We start from the raw sequence: 20,054 nt of genomic DNA, 5'->3' as shown, positions 1-20,054 counted from the left end.
TGAAAAGAAAAATTGCCACTTTTGTTTCTGACAGAGGAAAAAACCCCAACTTCCTTGATGGCAGTAGGGGATACTCAAAGGGACAGAGTTAATATTTTCCCAAGTAATTTTTTAAAAGGGAAGCTATTTCTCAAGGGCCATGTCATTCTAACCGAGGGTTACATATCTCAAAGTGACAATGCTATCAAATGTCAACTATTTCCAAGCTGATATTAGGTGGGAGAAATGGTCCACCACCCCACTGCCACTGCACCCAGCCCACTCCTCATTCCCCAGCTCCTTATGTCACCAACACCTACAGGTGAAAAATGACTTTGGCAAATAAACCTGTCTTCCATCTTGCAGCTATATACCAAATTAGGAAGGTTATTACTGGTTTTCCAGGTACCATTTTTATCCTAAATTTAAGTCATATCTTGAGTTTCTAAAAGGTCTGATTTCGCTAAAATGAGATTATTCATGATTTCCATTGAGGCTCTGTAGCAGTCAACAACAGTTAATGAAATTGCCTTTACAAAGAGAAAAGCTAGACTAGTAAACAAATACAGCCAATTTAGAGTCACTCTGGTAAGTCATTTTAACAAAGCAGCCACTTAATTGACAGTGCAATGACCATAACTTGACTAATTCCACTGCCAGGAGGATGTATTACTCTCAGAGTTTGCTGGGCTCATGTGGCAGGTGTGGTGTGTGGATCCGAAGAACAAACAACAAACAGACTCAGTGCTGCTACCTCAAAAATTATGGTGTCAAGCTGGGAAAGAGGGCAGGACTTTAGGAAATAATTGAGTGAGAAAACTCTGTTCTCCATGGAGAAGGCTTGTCATTGTTTTCCTTAAACCAGTAATTTATTGGCGGTCACCTCAGGCAGCTATATAACAAGAGGAAGCGCCCAGAGCCCTGTGGACGGTCCGCTTTCTAAAGAGAATTATGCATCCATGGCAGAGCCAGGGTGCTCCCAGAAATGTGGTGATCTGATCACCCATACAGATGGGCTCTGAGATCATTCTACCAAGAGTTTTATATTAGCAGAAGGACAGGATGGGAAGTGTGTGTGTGTGTGCACGCGCGTGTTTGTGTGTGTGTAGAGGGAATTCATGTAATGTTCTTGCATGAGCAAGTTATTAAATCCAAAGCCATAATCCATCTGGCTCTAAGTAGCCAGAGCTACTTGTAAAGGTCTAAGGCACCAGTGACAAATTCTAAAAACCTGCAGATACTGTAAATGAATGAGGCAATAGGGTGTGGTAGGGACTGTGAAGAAATGGAAGGTATATACCCTGTCCAGAGTGGGTAGCCACTATCCTTGATTGCCCTGTGTGGGAATTTGGGCCATATCTTCCAATTTTTTAAAGAGAAGCTGAAAGTCCTGATTAGTTAAATGTGAAATCCCTCAACTTTAAAATGTAGATTCAAAACAAACAAGCAAACAAACAAAACCTTTATAAGCTTCCAGTTTACACTGGCCTAAGGCATTGGCACTAGGAATCAAAAGAATAATTGGGGGTTGGGAGACCTGGAAGGATGGAACAGATACAGACAAGGGCACCAGTGCCAAATAGTCAGAATCAGCTTCAGAACCCTTTTGCAGTAGCCTCTGTGCCATAATTTGTCCATTATGCCAAGACTGAAATTAATCACTTTGGATTTCCTGAATTGATTCTCCCCTCTAGCTCCCACTGTACTCAGGTTAATATTTAGGACCCTGAAGAGAATTAACTCAACTTCTGTGTGACTCTGTTTTATTCCCTCAAATGCTTCCCCATCCCTAGGCTCTCAGCCTTCTTGGCTGCCTTGCATGCATGAATGCTGGGCTGTTACTCCTTTCAGCCTTGTAGGACAGCTTCCTTCGGGAAGACGGACATTCCTTCCTCTTCTCTTTAAACAGGAACACTGACAGTAGAAGGAAGGATTGCCAGCTGAACAGTGAAGCTTAGTGGTTCGGAGCACAGGACTTTGGAGCCGGCTCATATACACACTTGGGTGCTGACTCCACATCTTTTCCAGCTCTACATGCAGGGGCATCACAGCTGGGCAAACGTATCTCGTAAGTCTGTTTCCTTAGCTGCAATAGATAACAACAGCATTTCCATTTTTGGATTGTTGGGTGGATTAAATAGGAAAATGCATGTAAAGTCTTTCTCACAGCGTGGGGCACATAGTAAGTGCTCAATAAACATTACCTATTATTAATATAGGCTCATATCTCAGCTGTTGAAATGTCTTTCTTGTCACTGGAGGGATTTGATTAACCAGGCAGATGGCTTTCTCCACCATTACCCAGAGAAGCGAGGTAAGGGGAAATGGGGCCTTCAGTAAAGTGTGAAATGTTCTTACTTCTAATTGTGGGGCAGAAGAGAGACATCTGATGGAGGAAGGAAAGAGAAATAATAAAGTTTCTCATATGTGCCTTGAAAGCCCCCTCCTGTAGTTACAGAGACTCGGATTCAGGCTTGGGAGGGGTCTTTGAACCCATTTGGTCTCCATTCCAAGGAGTTCCTTCTACAACCGTATGGGGTGGTGCCACCTCTGAACACTCCCAGGGATGGGCAGCCCATTACTCGGAAAGGGAGCCCATTCGCTGGTGGGTGAACCTGATCACTGTTCAGCCCTTTCTCCTAGGCACCTGCCTCCCCCATTTTCTATCTACTGGGTCTAGCTTAGCTAGAGCTCAGCTGGATGAGATGCTGCAAGAGGAAGCCAAAGAGAGCAGAAGCCAAAACCATCCTGGAGCTAAAGCACAACCTGCCTGCCCTTCCTGAGACACTGATTTCTGTAGCCGCAGGGATGAGTCTAATGAGAGGCCTCTTTGTTCCATTAGCAAGTTTGAGAGTGGAATCAGGCCAGGTTAGAGTTTCTTTTCATAAAGAAAATTATCTCCAAACATGGAAGATTTGGGAATTAAGTGATCAAAAGATTTAGTGCTGGACTTTTTAAGGCCTCCTGAGTCTTTACGATGTACGCGTTGTCTTGGAAAGAAAACGTGGGAAAGTGTCAGCTAATCGAGAGTGAGATTAACCCCATCTCTGCTTGGTCTTAACATTAGGGGAAGCCAGGTTAAAATGAATACTTAAAAAATTGTCTGAAGGAACTTCCCTCATGGTCCAGTGGTAAAGAATCCGCCTTACAATGCAGGGGACGTGGGTTCGATCCCTGGTCGGGGAACTGAGATCCCACATGCTGGGGGGCAACTAAGCCCGTCTCACAACTGCTGAGCTTGGGCGCCTCAACTAGAGCACACATGCTGCAAACTACAGAGCCCACGCGCCCTGGAGCCTGTGGGCCGCAACTAGAGAAGAGAAAACCCGCAGGCCACAACTAGAGAGAAGCCCATGAGACAGTAGAAGATACTGCATGCCTCAATGAAGATCCCGCCTGCCGCAGCTAAGACCCAATGCAGCCAAAAATAAAATGAATGAATGAATAAATGAATAAATAAATAAATAAATAATAAACCTTAAAAAAAATTGTCTGAAGATCCATGCCTAAATGGGTTTCTTTTTAGCAGGCGCTGATGGCTGCCTGGAGAAAACCTTGCTTTCTCATCTAGCTGCCCCTCCGACCCCTTTCAATCAGAAAGCTCAAGGTGTTTCCTGGAATCTCTGTAAACTGAGGAAGACTCTGTGTTGGAGTGATTTCTTTTTAGATGGAGGGAATGAAATCGTTTTCAGAGTTATTTAAAAATATCGAGGTGGTGTGTTTCAGGTTTTCTTTCTTGTTTTTCCAGTCATTGATCCCTGTGGTAACCGGTTGCGGCATCATCCTCCGGGGTGGTTTTACTCAGGTCCAAGTTGCCGAATGCAGCCCTGTACGGCTCTGCCTGCCTCTGAGAGCTGCGGTGGGGCAGCCCCTCATAGGGAGCAGACACCAAATGTCCCGGGTCTGCCCACTGTCCCTTTATGGTTCGGAAATCAGCTCACGTGCAGATAGTTTATTGCTTGTTTAGGGGCAGAGGAGAATGACCTCTTTGGCGACACTGAACAACTGTGAACAACTTGGATGAATCCTTTCCACAAACAGCTCTCCATTTGCATGTCCAGATTGCTGAGAGCTTTATCTTTGATGATAAATGGGAGGGTATTCCAGCTCCATCTTCAAGCTTCCCCCTAAAGTGATTTCGATTAGGCTCCTCAAGACTGGATAGGAGTTTTCTTCTCTGCCAAGTAAACTTTTGCTTCAGGGTTAGGGTTCTGGCAGCTGGTTTTCTTTTGGGGGGCATTTTTTTCCAACTGCCTTTCATGCCACCCCATATGGGGTGTGCTAAGGTTTTTGTCATGCACTGGCAATTTGCCAGGCTAAAAAAAGAACCACCCTCACTCCTTCAACCAAATACCCTCTCCCAGCTTCTCTCTTACACCCACACTGACACACACTTACACTGACACACACACACCATCATAACCAGCCACCCCAGAAACCCACGTTCTCCAGCATTTCTGAATTTTTTGATGTCCCAGCAACAGCTTCTTTCTCTCTTCTCTGTCATATGCCTGCCCTGTGTCCCAGTCTCAATTCTAGAAAAAGGCAGGCTTGCTTGGGCACTGCCATGGATTTCTACCCGGGCTTCTGTTTAAGAGTTTAAGTGCTGGAGGGTCACCAGAGTGGCTCCCTGGTCTTTGGTAGGTAAAGACTGCCTCTGCCCTTTTATGCTAAACATAAACATTTAATTGGCCCTCCTTTCTGGTGAGTCCCACAAGAAATCTCTGGCCTTGTCCTTGAAAGCATGAATATAGAGAAGATATTTCTTCTGCCCATTCTCCACCAGCCCAGAGGGTTTTGTTGAACTTTGTTTACTTTCTATAGTTTGTACTTTGAAATGATAGGCTATTTTCCAAATCTGAAAAAAAAACCATGATTAAGTATATTTTTTCCAACTGTATGCTTTATTTTCTCCTTAGAAATCTCTGCTTTACCCCCATCTTGAATCAGAGAAAACCACTTAGAATGCCCTGCTCTTCTGACCTGTCCCTGGCCCACGCCTTTGTGCCCTCCGCAAACAGAATGAGCTGTCTTGAATGAATTCTTCAGAAGAAAGAGCTGAAAGTGGGGGCATGTGAGGCATCTACAAGAATCAGAAATTGGCAGAAGTAAGCCAATACAGCACAGTGTGTGCGGGGATTTCTCTCCCTCCGTCACTGTCCCACTTTGTAGGGAGTATAGAGTTTTCCTCTTTTCTCCCAACAGCAAAGGAAGTGGGTTTGACTGTGTGAGCTCTCCCTTCTTTGTGTTGCCTGGGGCAGAGGTGTATACACGTGTGTGTGTGTGTGTGTGTGTGTGTGTGTGCTTCACTGGCCAGAGGCAGTGTTGTAGGTCCCATAATCCCCCTGGTCCTGAGTCCCCTTCTGGAGTTTCCACAGAAGCAGAGGCAGCCACAGAATGCCAGGTGTGCCTGTCCGGTGACGAGCACCCCTCCCCCCAACCGGGGAGGACTCTAGACAGTCCCCCAGGTGCAGCTACTCTGGTAACTCCCTCCAGAAGACCTGGCTTCTGGAGGTGAAGATTGTGAAGAGCTGAAAAGAGTTCTGCCCATCTGTCCACCCATTCTACCTGTTTGTTAATATCTGCAAAGACAATGAAGTGTAAAGCAGCAGGCCATGTCCCGGAAGCTGGAGGAGATGGATCTCCCTGGGTGTGACTGGGGTTTAAGGGACTAATGGAAATGTGAGTGGGGACCACACAAGACAACCTTGTCAGGCGAGTTGCTTTGCGGACTCTAAAGCGCCAGACAGCTCTCAGGGAGTAACTATTATATTAACCGTTTATCTTGTGGCACTGATATGAAGACCATACAGGGTCATGGATGAGGCTACTTTGTAAACGGCAATAACACTAAATTAAAAGTTAATTATTATAGAGATAAGATATTTTGGTTAAATCTAGATGGAGTATATGAGGAAGGCTAGTTTCTACCTGTTAAGGCTTCATAAATCACAGGAATCAAGTTTCAACCTGAAGACCCCAGCCCTGCTGTGAGAAGTGGGGGAGATAACGGGATGATAGAGTCTGCCCCTGGGGTCAAATCAAGGTTGGTGTAAGTCCTCTCACAGTGCAGGCAAGTTTCCTTGATTCTTCTCCCCTTCGGATCTGGAACACACACTCTCATACTGCCCCGGATCTGTCCCACAGCATTTTATTTAATTTTTCCATTTCTTTTTATGATTTGCCTTCTCCTCCCTTAGTGGATTCTCTTCCTGCTCTCTCTGGCCCCTTCTGAGCTCCTTTACTGCTGAGGCCTCTTCAGTACCTGTTTTCCTCCTTCCCTTCCTCCCTCCCTCCCTCCTTTCCTCCCTCCCTTCCTTCCTTCCCCATTTCCTTCCTTCTTTTCTCCTTTACACAAACTGTTGTGAGTGCCTATGATGTACACAGCTCTGCTAGGTGGTGGGACAGAAACTAGACGAATAGCATACAATCCTCGGTCTTAAGACATTTGAGTCCAACATGGGAGGCAATATAGGAACATAGATAACTGTAACATAAGCCAGAGCAGAATGGACAGTGTAAGCGAAGTAGAAACAAGGTCCAGTAGAGAAGGAAGAGGTCTTTCACACAGGAGACGTATGTAGAATGGGTAGGATTTTGACTTGGAAAGAGTTGGACAGGAAGGAGGACATTCTGACTGAAATGAAAAAGCTTAAACAAAACGATCAGGCAGTTTGACTGGAACGTAGGTTGGAATTCTGTCTGGAGAGGCACGTTGAGGCTAGAGCATAGATTGTTCTATAGGCAAGGCTGAAAGGTCTGGACTTCATAAAATAACAGGAAAACTGTGAAGATGTTGAGCTGGTAGATATTATGGTCAGAACCATCTTTTAGAACAATTAATCTGTAAGTGGAGTGTAGAATTTTTGGAAGGAGGAAGCTAAGCTGAGGTGGAGAGAGCAGACAGAAACCTAGTTGGATAGCTCAGGTGGGAGGTGGTAAAGGTCTGGGCTAGGTGGATAGTGGTGGGAATTGGAAGGAGGCTAATGGATAAAAGAGATCTTGGGGAACTAGCATCTGGTGATTCATTGATGTGGGATTGAGGAGGTCAGGGTGACTGGAATTCCAGCTAGGGTGTGATGAATAGAGGTCGGGGGAGAGGCTATTGGGGAGGGCGGGGTGATGCTGTTTAGAGAAAGCCTGAAGGCTTATCTTTTTATTTTTCAAAGTGTGGGTGTTGATTGCACCTGTCTGTGGGCTTCCTGCGGCACCGTGTGTCTGATGATATCCTGTTACTGATGTCATCGGGTGACTCCATCTACGTGCACATCTTTAGAAGATAAGCACCATAGGTGGCAAAACGTGGCAGACCAGAAAAAAAAAATGTTGGTTTCAAGATGCTTCTTAGATCCTTACACTTCTGAGGCCTTTGACTGGGTCAAAGCAAGCACCCTTGCTTCCAGAACTTTACTCCTATAATATTATGAGTTGCTTTGCTGAGTGTTCTGGTCTACCTTTCAATGTCCAACCTTGGTTCCTGAGTGAGGCTCAAGGCTGGCCCTAGATATAATTTGCTATAGGCAGAATTTATCTTCAGATCCGTTTTCTCTTTTTTTCTTGGCCTCAGATCACTTTTCTGGCTCTTTGGTTATGCATTGGTGGCTCCTTTCAAACACTGTTGTTCCACGATTGGATTCTTTGGGGGATATTTACTGTTCGGGAGCAAGTGAGTGCAGGTGGACAGGCCACCGGGCTTTGCCCCTGACAGTGTGGCACGTGCTGGTTCCCAATCTTTGGGCAGTGGACCCCCAGGGAAGTTATTGTAAAAGGTCCAAATATTCCCAAGTCCCAAATCTTGCTTCAGACCGAATAATGAGCTGCAACTTTTCAAAAGACGTGTGGATGCTGTTGTGATGAATAAAATACCAAATTTATTTGAACGTGCCTTTTTTTTTTTTTTTTGCGGTACGCGGGCCTCTCACTGTTGTGGCCTCTCCCATTGTGGAGCACAGGCTCCGGACGCGCAGGCTCAGTGGCCATGGCTCATGGGCCCAGCTGCTCCGCGGCATGTGGGATCTTCCCAGACCGGGGCACGAACCTGTGTCCCCTGCATCGGCAGGCGGACTCTCAACCACTGCGCCACCAGGGAAGCCCTGAACGTGTCTTGAATTCATAATTTTGTTTGTATGGGGACTTGTGTGTATAGTTAAGCATGTTTTTCATCAGCAGACACTAATGGCTTGACCAGCTTTCCTCTGGTGGTTCATGAAACTTTGTGGTTGTTAAAAGTGATCTTCTGGTTTGGGCGAGAAAAGGCAGCCTGGAGGGAGCAGAGTTTTTTCCTTTACCTGAAGCCTGCCCCGGCTCGGGCTGCCAGGGAGAGAGCTTGGGAAATAAGCATATTGGAATGAGATGAAAAGATTTGTCTGTACACCAGTACCACTCGGCTTACAGCAGGGAGCTACCAACCAAGAACCAGCTAAGTAAGAAGGCTGTTACTTGGGAGGCAGCTTCCAGGTCCTGGAAACCTACCTTCCCATCCTGGGCAGGAATCTCTTCCTGATGGAACCTCCTGGAAGGGTGAACATCTAGTTCTGCCCAGGCCCCTGCCCAACAGGTACTACTACTAGGTACTAATTAGACTACTAGGTAAGTTAATTAGGACCACTACTATGTAAAAATCAGATCCCTGGGCCTCAACCATGGTGTTTCTGATTCAGTAGGACTGAGGCGGGGCCTCAGTGTTTGTATTTTTAAAAAATGCTCGAGATGATTCTGATGTCAGCCAGAGTCGAGACAGAAGGCTGCTAAGAAAGGACACAAATACCCTGTTATAAGGCTTTTTGTTTGTGAAGTGTTCACTAATGCATGAACAGCGTCATGGTGAGGCTTCTGCGGTTTTTTTTTTTATGTGCCTCTTCTTAACTTCTCACACCCGCCCTGGTAGGTAGATCCCTATTTCAAAAAACGGATGAATTAGGGCCCAGGGAAGTGAAACCAATGTGCTGGCTGGGGAGTGACAGTTGGAACCCCAGTGTACAAATGAAACCGGGAACACTGGGTGTGACGAGCTCTTGAGGAGGGATAAACAGTTGTGACTTTGAGCCTACAACTGAGATTGGCAAACATAAAGCAGGCACCAGCCCAATGGAGGGGACTGATGCTGCTAAAATCAGGGGAGGGGAAGTGCTTTTTAAGAAGGTTCTGACACGCCCAGTTCTTCCATCCATCCAGCCTACCTTGGGCAAAAGAGAGGAATCAGTTTAAGAGCTTGGGCTCTGGAGCTAAATGATGTGGGTTTACTAACCGAGAGGCTTTGGGCAAATAGCTGGATGTTTTAGGGTCTCGGTTTCCTCATCAAAATGATGATAATGCAAAGTGGTGCCTAGCTCTTGCCATGAGTCCAGCCGTCAACATCAGTGTTTATGGCACACCTGGCCTGTGCTGGTCCAGGGCTGAGGATACCACTCTCTAGAAGCCGATAGAAGCCCATGTCAAGGATGCAGGGGAAGGAGAAGGGCATCAGAAGCTCAAATCCTTCTTCACGTGAAGGAGTGTAGGACCAGGGAAGCCAGATGTCTGCATGCTCTCTCTTGCACCCCAAACCTGGGGGTGCCTCACTGGGTTCCTCCAGAGGCTGGTGGTGAGCAGGAAGATGGTAGCCACCATTTCTTATGGCTGCTCCAGTGTGTGGGTGACAAAGCGCTGCTTCCAATGCATCAGCTCACCTCCCATGTCTCCTGCCTGGTGCCTGAGGAGTGAACCTCTCATTAGGAGAGACTCTTCTTTTAGTCACATGGATCCCAAAGATCACTGGGACTTAGGTTGTTTAAGATGTCACTTAGAAGTTCAAATCTGCTCCCAGATGGGCCCCAAGAGAGGAATGGCTCCTCTATCGAGGCCAATCATGTGATGTATCCTCATCTACATGTGGCCTTGCTGCCTTGCGTGCAATGACATCTCAGCCCACAGAACTGTTAAGGTCTCTAAGCCTATAACCTCCAGGTGACCTTCCCCAGGGGAGTAGCAGAACTATTATGAGCCTGTTCAAGGCTCTTCCTTAGAGATGAGTCAGACTTTTCTACCTAGTCTGCTCTAGGTTGGAGTCGATGCCACCAGCAACAGTCCAGGACTGCCTAGCAGCTAGGCGTCCATAGGAATACACCTCTCTCCTCCAGCCTTGCATTTTCCTGGCATTTCCTCCAAGTTAACATCTTGCTAGAACGGTGGAAGTTGACATAGAATGTCAGCTGTGTTCTATGTAATATATGGCTGCTCACAAGGTAACATTTCAGCCTTGTATGTGAGGGAGGAGCATACTTAATATCCCTAATCCCATTGTTTTTTAGGACCCTTTGTTCCTCCTTCACACCCCATTCTCAGGCAAACTCTTTTGCTCCTTGATTTTGATAACCCTGTGGATGGGCCATAAGAGAGCAGAAACCGAGCCCTCTCTGCTGTTGATAATTATAGTTCTCCTTCTCGGAACTCCTTTCTTTTTGTAAATGCGTACCAGGTGCCCCCGAGTAAAAGGTGATACTCTGTCTGTTTCGCAAAGGCATCCAGATATGAGCAGCCGAAACCATCAATTCCCCAAAGAGACGCAGTTTCCTCGGCCCCTGTCACCACATTAAATGTTCACTCCAGCTCACTGGCTGAAATGAGTCAGTGGTCCTTTCAGAATTCCCTTTAGCACAGGGTTTCAAAAAAATCTGTGATTGAGATTGTGATTCATTTTTTTCTTCACTGCAGCTGAGTATTTGCATTCTCCTAAGGTGAAACTCAGCCTGTCTTTTCAGGTGTTGAGAAGGAGACAACAAAGCTGAGAAGGGGGGAAAACCCCAGCTACCAAAGGAAAGCCTGAGAGCTTTCTTTCCAAGTGTATGAAAAATGCTTCTCAAAATCAGATTCTAAAACTGAGCTGAGTGGTTTGCTGTGTGCAGCTTTCTCCTGGCTTGGATTTTCTTTAATTCTTCTCTTTTTAAAGGGCAACACATCTTCCTTCTGGTTGCCGTCATCCACTCAGCCTCCCTGACCTCCCAGAGTCTGGCCTCATCTGACCTACCCAGCAGCCCCTTCCTGGTCCTCTTCATTAAAGATGCCTACTCCATCCCTGGGGTCTCCTCACTGACTTCTCACCAGCCCAGGTGGTGGTGACTTTTCTATGGGGATGGTGTTATCCACCCATTTCTGGATCCCCTTCTGCATTGATTCAAATCCTTCCCATTTTAGAGCCCATCTCCAATCCCACTTGATGGCTAAAAGGTTCTCAGTTGACATTCAGCTCTTTTCTTCCCCAGACGTTTACTGAGCACCAGCTATGTTCCAGGCACTAGACATAGGAATACCCATGGCCAACCAGGAACCTGTCCTCACAAGGCTCACAGGAACCCAGACAAGTGCACAGGCACTTTAGACTCCAACCTGAACCAAACCCAGGAAGGCTTCCTGAGAGAGGCGACCTCAAAATGAAGACAAAACCAGTAAGTTAACAAAGTGAAGGGAGTAAAGAGGGAGAGCATTTCGCTTTTTTTGTATGAGATGCTGTTAAGCATTTTGCACCCTACTTTGCATTCCTTTGTATTGTTTCTATGCCTAATGTGTACATGTTGTTACCTTCAAGATATTATGACTTCTTGAGGCCAAAAGTCTATGGTACATTTCCACTTATCCTTCCTGGGGCTTAGCACAGTGCTGAATACTTTGCAAGGAAGGAAAATAGCATATATTATGCCTGCTGTGTGCCCACCAAGTTGTGTGCAAGTGGTGTTTCAGTTACTATGTTACTGAAAGGAATTGGAGTAGTATGTCTACGGCAACACCTGCAGCCTGGAAATCAGGAGGCTGAGTAGTTGTGTGACTTTGGGTGAATCTCTAAATTTCCTCTGGGCCTGGATTTCTTCATCTGTGGAATGAAGGGATTCCACTACAGCGTCTTCCAGCTCTGTGATCCGCTTTTGCCTGTGGCTGCGCAGGGCCATCTGGTTGTCGTTGAACCGGTGGGAAGACAATGGCAGAAGACGGTTCAGGGGTTAAGTCAGGAAACCCAACGTGGAAATGAAACCGCAACCCCAAGTGCTTCAGTGCTGGGCCAGTTGGAGACCAAGGAAAGGATGCCCCTGAAAAATGACCCCAGCGTGGGCCTATCGCCTCCCTCCTCTTCTCTGTGCCCGGTGCCTGACGTGCTCAGTGCGAGCTGCCAACCAGGGAGGAACAGTGCTCGCATGGGCTTTGTTCTGAGGGGCCAATGGAGCATCAACACCTGCAGTCTTGTAACCTAGGCTACAGAAATAGCAAGTGGGTGCGCAGAAGGCAAGTTGATGAGATAGACAGCGCTAGGTACAGACGCTTACAGCCGAGCTTTGGTGCTAAAAACACCCAGTTCAGGACATCATGTACTAATTCAAGGGGTGGCCCCCCTTCTCTCTCTCTCAAACTTTTCAAAACAGGAAGAAAGTTTTGTTAACTGCAGATACCAATAACCCATGTCCTTCTAGAGAGATCTTTCTGGAAGCCATCCAAGACAGCTACCTTCACTAAGGGGATGCTTATCACTTTTTTTTCCTCCTTTTTTTTTTTTTTCCTCTTTACTCTGAACTTCTGGTAGCATTTGGAAGGTTGGCACAAGGCCATCTGAAACCACAGTGAGGTGTTAGGTAATCATGTTCTCATTAAAATGCTGCTCTGTGGTTTAATTTTCAACGGTTTTTCTGCAGCTTGGAAACACACATACTATATTTTGAGGCAAAGAGAGACTTTGTTTACAGGCAAAAAGGCGGGAAGATGGGCAGCCCATAAGATACTTCCTTGTGTGTTTCCAGAAAAGAAGCAGCCTCTGTCATTCCAGAGGATGCAAACTGAGCATGAGTGTAGCACTCCTGGGGCCTTCTAGAGATTGATGATATTTAATTGACCCTGGGGACAAATATCTTAAGAACATCCTAAGACAGGTCAGATTGAAAGTATCAAGTAGTATCTATTCATGACCATTTGTCCACTTAGTCACTGAGTTGAGCACTTTCATTGAATGTCTACCAAACACCAGGCACTGGATTAGGCCCTAAGAACAGGGAGATAGAAGCCACTGCCCACCACCAGTTGGGGTGGCAGGGAGTAATTGGGCATGCACTACAGTGGGGTGAGCAAGCCCTGTCTCTTCTCATCCCCACCTCTGAGGAGGCTCTTTGAATTTTATCAGTGAAGACAGCAAACTAAAGCCCAGGGTTATCATTTTCTTTTCAAAAAAGATGATAATAAAGCCCCCAAGTGCTCCCATTAGACAATCTTCTAGGAATTACCTCCAACCAGCTGGGCTCTGTGACTGTGACAGGTCCTTGACTCAGCCACTCTGGCTCTGCTGTTTGCACATTCCCAGCAGTAGGATCTTGGCTTCCTTCCTACTTCGTCCATTTGACTCTCAGCTTCCCCGAGGCCTTACAGAAACTGGGCTGGCCCCTGTCATATCCTTTCAGAGACACAGTCAGAAAAGCACCTGAGTCGCTGTGCACATAAGATGATGGCCCCAGGTAAACTGACTAAATTCAGCCCCAGGTAACCTGGACAGACCAATTCAACTCCAGGTCTAATTTGAGCACTTCAGACCAGACCTCTTCTGGTAATAATAGGTAAAAATTCTACCTGTTCCAGAAATGGGTGAAAAAGAAATTCATCTTTGGATCTTTTTTTCCCCTCCAACTTTCTTCCTTTTTCTTTCCCATCTGTCCTCACTCTTAGAGCCCTTTCTCTTTCTCTCTCTTTGGTTTGACCGTGTTATTGTATGCGTATTAATGGAGAAATTTGCATAGTTACTTTTGGCATTTATTTTGAGGGATTCAGGTTTTCACAAAGCACTTAACACAGGTTGAAATTTAGAAGTGCCTTGCTTTTCCTCTTTCAACCATTAAATACTTGACTGAATTGAGACATTCAAGCAGGGGTCTTTAAAAACATTTAAAAATCATTGTGAAGGCTTTGGGTTTAACTAAAACCCCTCTCACTGGTAAACATTTCTGTGGCAAGTCAAACTTGCGACACTTCACTGGAGGTATTTTATATGCCCCAAAAGGTGAGTGTAGAGTGCACTGGACTGATTTCATGTTAGTTTCTAAAAACATTGACATTAAAGCAGGTAAAAATCAGTGTGGTTTTCTTCATGGGCCGTTTCACTTTGACTTTCAACCCTGTGTCTGAGGGTTTGATGAACCAGAAATGCAAAGTGAAACTTGGGAGTGTGAGTACATATCATGGCACACAGACTTCTATGAATGGGAGCTGAGTTCCTGTTGAGTTTCTTATCAACATTTACCGTTTGTGAGATGTTATCCTCTACTCTTCATAGAAAATATGGTCCTTTGCCTTGAAGGAACTTACTTTAAAATAGATGTATTGTCAGTCAACCATATAGCAAGGTATTTTCTAGTTCTTCTCTTCAAAGTTTCATGCTCTTATGGACTATTTTATTTAAACCAGAGGTGCCATCTTCGGAGAGTGGGTTGCAAGACCTTCCTGGCCCCTGTCATCTGGAAGATTAGAGGAGAGGGATTGTGAAAGGCGAGTTCGCTGCCTAACGTCATTACCATATTTGGATAAAGTGCCCCTCTGCCCACAGCCTCCCCCTTACTGCTCCCCAACCTCCTTTGGCTGTGGCAGCTCTGGAAAGCAATGGAAAGGACAGAAAATGTGGAAGAGAAGCCCTGAGCCACTGAAGATGCATTTTTTCTGTCTTCCCACTTTTGACTGCTTGGGCTCAAGGAAATCAGTAAAATAGCATAAAGGAAGCCCTCCCAGCGTATTGCTCTTGCGTGTACATTTAACGTCTCAAATGCTGAATTCACTCAGACTCCTGAAAGTTTTGTGTAAAAAGCGGAAAATGTACAGAAGAACTTTTTTCATAATAGTTTAACGAGATTTAGTGTTCAAGGTGGATGTATGGGTGTTTGCCTGTGAAATGAAGGTGGCTCTTAGGTCCTGAAATCCCATTGAGTACCTGAGTTGGAAAGGGGCTCCATCAAACCTGCCCCCTCCCCTCAACTGCTTGCTTACAGTTGTTAAAGTTTAGCCCAGGAGGGATGAAAATCAGCGATCGAATGGCAAGGTGCTATTGTGCTGTCTCCATGAGAGAGTTTACACATGCTCAGAATTTCAGATGTGATTGACAGAGGAGTGTGTGTGAATCAAACCCCTTGTTCTGTTTTGCAGTCACAAAGAACCCTTTCCCTTTGAAACCCAAGAAGTTCTCCTTCTTTGGACCTGTGGAGGGAATTAGGTAGCAAATAACCATGAATATTTTTAAAAAATCCATTAAAAGTTTAATTGATGGAGCATTTAGGAATTTTAGGATGGCTTTCTTAACCTACCTTCCAAATGCAGCCACCTAATACTAATACTAAGAGGTATATTTTGTTCTTGAAATCCTCCAATCTGACCTTGGTTATAATTTAAACTTTAAATACATTTATTTTTATCTAATTAGATGATATTAAGAGAAAACTGACCCAACGATCAAAAGCTTTCTTTCTTTCTTTGCTTGATAATAATTCAGAGCAGAATCCTATATAGAGATTAGTGATCCTGTGGAACAAAGATTTTGTGTTTGGCTTTCAGAAATGGTTGTGCAAATATTCAGTCTGAAAGCCCTTTTAATGGCCAAAAATGGAGGAATTGACAATTGGAAAAGGCCAGGTGGACCTGAGCTGGGATGAGTGGTTTCTTGGCCGAAAGCCGATTTCTCATGATGAAAGCTGGGAAAATTCGCTCCGGGAGAGTAATCCAATGATATGAAAGGATTAGGCAGGCTTACATTTAGCAAAGTGTAAACCATGAATCTGAATGGTGCACCTCTTCCCCATACAGACAGCTGCTTTGCTTGTAAAATGGTAAAAACCAAAATTGAATAAGAAGAGAAACTAAAGAGAGAGTGTGTGAAGAAAGAAGCACTGGGTGTTTCAAAATAATATTGCATGCATACAAACCGAGTTTGCCGGCAGTAAGTCCTGGTCAGCACTAACAGAAGACTCATCTAAGCAGAGAACAGCTCCTCAATGACAGACGGAAACTTCTACCACCTTGAACCTGCACAGACTCCAACTTCACCTTCCACCTCTTGCTCCTATTGGTCCAGCCACTTAATTATTTCACCTCTGAGTACTTAGCTATTAGTGACACTAATTAACACCTGCCTTGCCCTTAGATCTATTATGAAGCTGTAAAATGCTGTGAAAGCAAATTGTTCCAAGAGCTATTAATTCTGGTAAAGGCCGTGTCAGCTTCAGTTATGTGCTTATAAATGCAAACCCAACTGGTCAGTAATCTCCAGGGATGGTCTAAATTGCACAGCTGGCTTTTTAGAAAATGTGTGTGGAGGAACATGTAAAGAATGCTGAAAATGCCTAAGTAAGGTTAGATAATAAATGGAATTGTACTGGGCAGGGGGAGGCCAGAACAAAGAAGTTATTATTGGGCATCAGATATATACTGTCTCGTACAAAGGGACGAGTTAGGTTGCGTTGGTAAGGTATTTGGGAGGAGGTTATTAAGATATGGAGTCAGCACAAAGCATAATAAGATGGATGAAACAAGTGCCTGCTCCAGGTCCTTTTCTTTGCTGGCCGTCCTTCTGTCATTACCACCTGGAAGAACTGAGGACATGAAGTTGGAAGATCTCCAGTTTGTGTGTGTGTGTGTGTGTGTGTGTGTGTGTGTGTGTACACGTGCACACTTATGGGGGTGTCAGACCCTTATCTGCCAATTTAGGTAAATTATAAGAAATTGACTACAAAATTTGTCCTCATCATAAAATAAAAATAAAACAATATGTTAAAAATCATATGATAATTGTCTCATTGCATTGAGATAGATGATGTTGCTGGCAATCTCCCCTTAAGACATCTATAATCTGTTTGTATCAACCACTTGAGTCATTGATCTGAGCTGCACCAAGTTGCTTTCTTTACTTACTCTGCTTCTTTCATCTTTTCGTATTTCTTTTCTTATATTTTAATTTATTTTCCTATGTTATTAAACTAGAAAACCATATCTTACAATTATTAAGGTTTGGGGAAAGGCCCATATATTTGCCTCTGAATATTTCAGTCACACACAGACCTCTGGATATTTCAATCACACACAATTATGATGAAGGCTCTTTCTGAAGAGTGCATCTGATGTTTGTCAGATGCTCAGTGAATGAGCTTATCACACTCAAGTGTGGGACAGTTGGATGGTGCAAATCAGGAGATAACAGCAAATAGATCCCTAGTCTATTCTTGGGTTCCATTTGGCTCTGAAAAGTATTTATGTCATATTGCCACATTCAGGTGTGTTTTTAAATATTTAAATAATACACGGTAGGTTTTGTTTTCCATTGAGTGAGGAAAGCCATTAAATGCTGGCAACAAATCAGGTTTTTTTGTTTTGCATTTTTGAACTCTTTATACCATGGTCCAGTCTTAAAAAATATCTGGATATCTTATCCTTCACCTGACCATGCAGGTTCAGGCTGTCCAAGATACTGAATATATCAGTGAGATATGCTCTATAGCAAGACACTTGAACTCATAGAAATGGTCATGAAGAAATTACTATTTATTTTTATGTATTTATTTATTTTAGTTTTACTTTAGTTAAATTACTCCCCACCCCCATTCCCTGCCTCTGGCAACTACCAATCTGTCCTCTGTATTTATGAGCTTGGTTTAAAATCAGAAAAAAGTTTTTTTTAGATTCCACATATAAGAGAAATCATACAGTATTTGTCTCTCTCTCTCGATGACTTTTTTCACTTAGTGTAGTCCTCAAGGTCCATCCATGAAGACATTCTTTTTATCTCATCTCTTATTTCAAAATCTTCTTTCTCATGAATAGCCAGTATTACCTATCAGTGACAATCAGTGTCTATCTGTATCTGTCAGTGTCATTATCTATCAGTGACTGCAATTTCATCATGTTTTAAATTTTCACCATTTTCTTTGTTGTGGGCACTGTGATGTCCACCACCCAGATCCCCCCTCCATGAGTGAAAGACTTGTTCCCTATCCCCCGCCCCTCCCAGTTCCTGGGAGTGCAATTGGAAGACAGCTCTCAGCCTACAGCCCTCTTCGAGAGATGCTTCTGCTGAAGAAAAATGCCTCACCCAAGGTCATGTCTCCTTCCAGGGGCTGACTGATCAGTGGGGGTATGGACAGGTCCCACCCCCTCACGCCATCTTGGGACAACTCTGAAGTGTTGTCCCAGCCTCAGAACTCTCCATGGGGTTGACTTAGGACTGGATCACAGCTCAAATTCTCCCTCTGCCCAATCCTACTTCCTTTCTCTCTTTTTCATAAGTATTGATTCTAAGAGTAAGTCTTATAATAAATGTCCTGCATGTTAACATCTGTCTCAAATCTTCTTCCTGGGGAATCCAACCTGTGATAGCTGGTGTCAGAAGAGATAGGAGGAAGCAGTCACTGGGTGGGAGTTTGGGTCTAGAGCACATGCTGCCTGGTGGCAATGACAACCCCATCACTGGTGGCAGGTGGAGCACAGATAGGCCCTGGCTTGATGTGGCAACACAATAATTAAAACTCTTACCAATCGTGAGCAGTGATGATACACAGGTGGGAGACAATGTGGTGGCTCACGCATTGTATTAGGCTTTTGAGAAATATGGGGGAAATGGTAACTTTAAGGACAGTGAAGTTTGGTGGTTATAAGTAATAACTCCATTCTGGAAAAAGAACTTAAGTCTGAGAGTGATTAACTGGCAGTTAAAAATCTAAAGGTGAGTCCAGAGGGCCTCCTTGGTAGCATACAAATAGGCCTTCATCATCTTCAGCAGGAGAGAAAGTTGAGGGTCAGGCTCAGGATTTGGATTTAATTGTAAGAGTAACTGAGCTCTCCAGAAAGTTAAACTCCCCAAAGTTACAAGGTTAAGGCCTTGGTTGGGAAAGAATGGGACCCTGAGATATGGGCTGGTGACATCTGGGTTCCTGCATCCAAATATCTTGAATCTGGGATTCATACCTTCTGAATCTGCACAGGTGGCCCACATCTCCCTATGAGGGACTGATGCTTCCCCCTTCCCTGAAGATGATGGAGACACCTCTCCTTGTTAAGACAACATGCATCTCTTCCTTCCCCTCTTTTTCTGTCCATTAAGCCAATGACTAGGGCTCAGTCACAACATAATCCACCTGAGGACGTGAGGGCCTCATCATGGAAGGAACTGCAGGACCTAGCCAACTTGTACCAGCAGAACCCAGGAGAAGATTGGATTCTGAGGATGCAGGGCTGGGAAGGGCAGAACATACATTTGATACGTGAGAATTTATTGATATGAGAGCACTCTTCTGAGATACAGGACTTAATACTCTGGTAAAGACCCCCAGGAAATGGTACAAACACGCTGCTAGGATGGCTCTTAGAAGCATGGACAAAGTGGTGATCTATACTAATTGGAGCAGAAATGACATAATTGCTGTGGCAGATGGTGGAAGAAGAAATGAAAAGGCTCAGAGAAGTGGGCCCATGAGAATGGATATACTATGTAAGGGTCAAAATCCCACAAGCTGACCGTGTTCTATGAACGGGCCAGGAGGACACACCATTGACCAAAGCAATAAGGAATGTGTTGGAGAGAGGGCACCAGCAACACTTAGAAGCTCAGTGGTGCTTGTGTTCTGTATCCCAGGCCTGACAGCAGGAGATGTTGTTACAGAACTGGGTTCACAGATGATACTAGGGATCAAAGGAACCCCAAACAGGAGAGGCCATTGACAGTGTGTTACTGTCAGAAGCCAGGTGGAGGCAATTATTGTAATGAGCATCAAGTTCGAATGGCATCTATGGGGGCCTGACCCATAGATGGTTGTAGAGGTAGTTAATAGAACTCAGTATTCTTAGGGGCAAAATATTAGATGGGCAGCTCACAAGTGTACTGCTCTAAAGAAATCATGGGTGGATGATCAGGAGTCTGCGAGTCATTGTTCCAATAAAAATTCATGATCCCTTGCCCAGTTTCTGGACACGAGTCAATTTTTAAACCAGCAACACATCTAGTGAGGGAGAGTTCAGGTCCCCAGGAGGAAGGATCCCTAAACAGCTCCATGTGTTTAGGAATGAATTCTCCCAGTCCTTCCCCAGAGGGACCTCTGGTC

The sequence above is a fragment of the Mesoplodon bidens genome, assembly GCF_964165515.1.
Source record: "Mesoplodon bidens genome assembly, chromosome: 8".
In the NCBI taxonomy this organism is placed as follows: domain Eukaryota; kingdom Metazoa; phylum Chordata; class Mammalia; order Artiodactyla; family Ziphiidae; genus Mesoplodon; species Mesoplodon bidens.
The sequence above is the reverse complement of the archived record's forward strand: the minus strand, read 5'-3'. Positions refer to the sequence as shown.